The following is a 503-nucleotide window of genomic DNA, read 5'->3' as shown; positions in this document are numbered from 1 at the left end:
CTTTGCGTCCTAATTCTCTTTGATAACTATGATCTTGTGATGAAACGCGAAAAATATCGCGTTTATCGTCACGTCTTGTAAACTCGTGCTACAAATGCAAAAACAAACTGTAAAAAAGCTTGAATGAAAATAGTAGTAAAAAAAAAGAAAAATATACGGCGGAAATGAAAACACCACCAGCGGAAGTGGTCCCACTAAAATTCATCAAACGTAAAATTTAACGAAATACCATTCACGGAAATGAATTTGTTTTATTGGATTAATATATTCCTTTATTTCTTATCGAAATTTATTTAGATATACATTTGAGTGCATGGAAGGAACAATTTTGCTAAATTATCTAAAAATATATATAAGATGTAGATCTGAAAATAATTTTATTGCATCATCAAAATAATTATGTAGGAAACTCAAGCACGATGAGCAATGCTGTAAAAATTTTGACATTCTAGCAATTAGTTCGAACGTTTTACATAATTATTTTGACAGCCCGACAAAATTTA

Source organism: Atta colombica, unplaced genomic scaffold, assembly GCF_001594045.1.
Source record: "Atta colombica isolate Treedump-2 unplaced genomic scaffold, Acol1.0 scaffold88, whole genome shotgun sequence".
Lineage (NCBI taxonomy): Eukaryota > Metazoa > Arthropoda > Insecta > Hymenoptera > Formicidae > Atta > Atta colombica.
The sequence above is the reverse complement of the archived record's forward strand: the minus strand, read 5'-3'. Positions refer to the sequence as shown.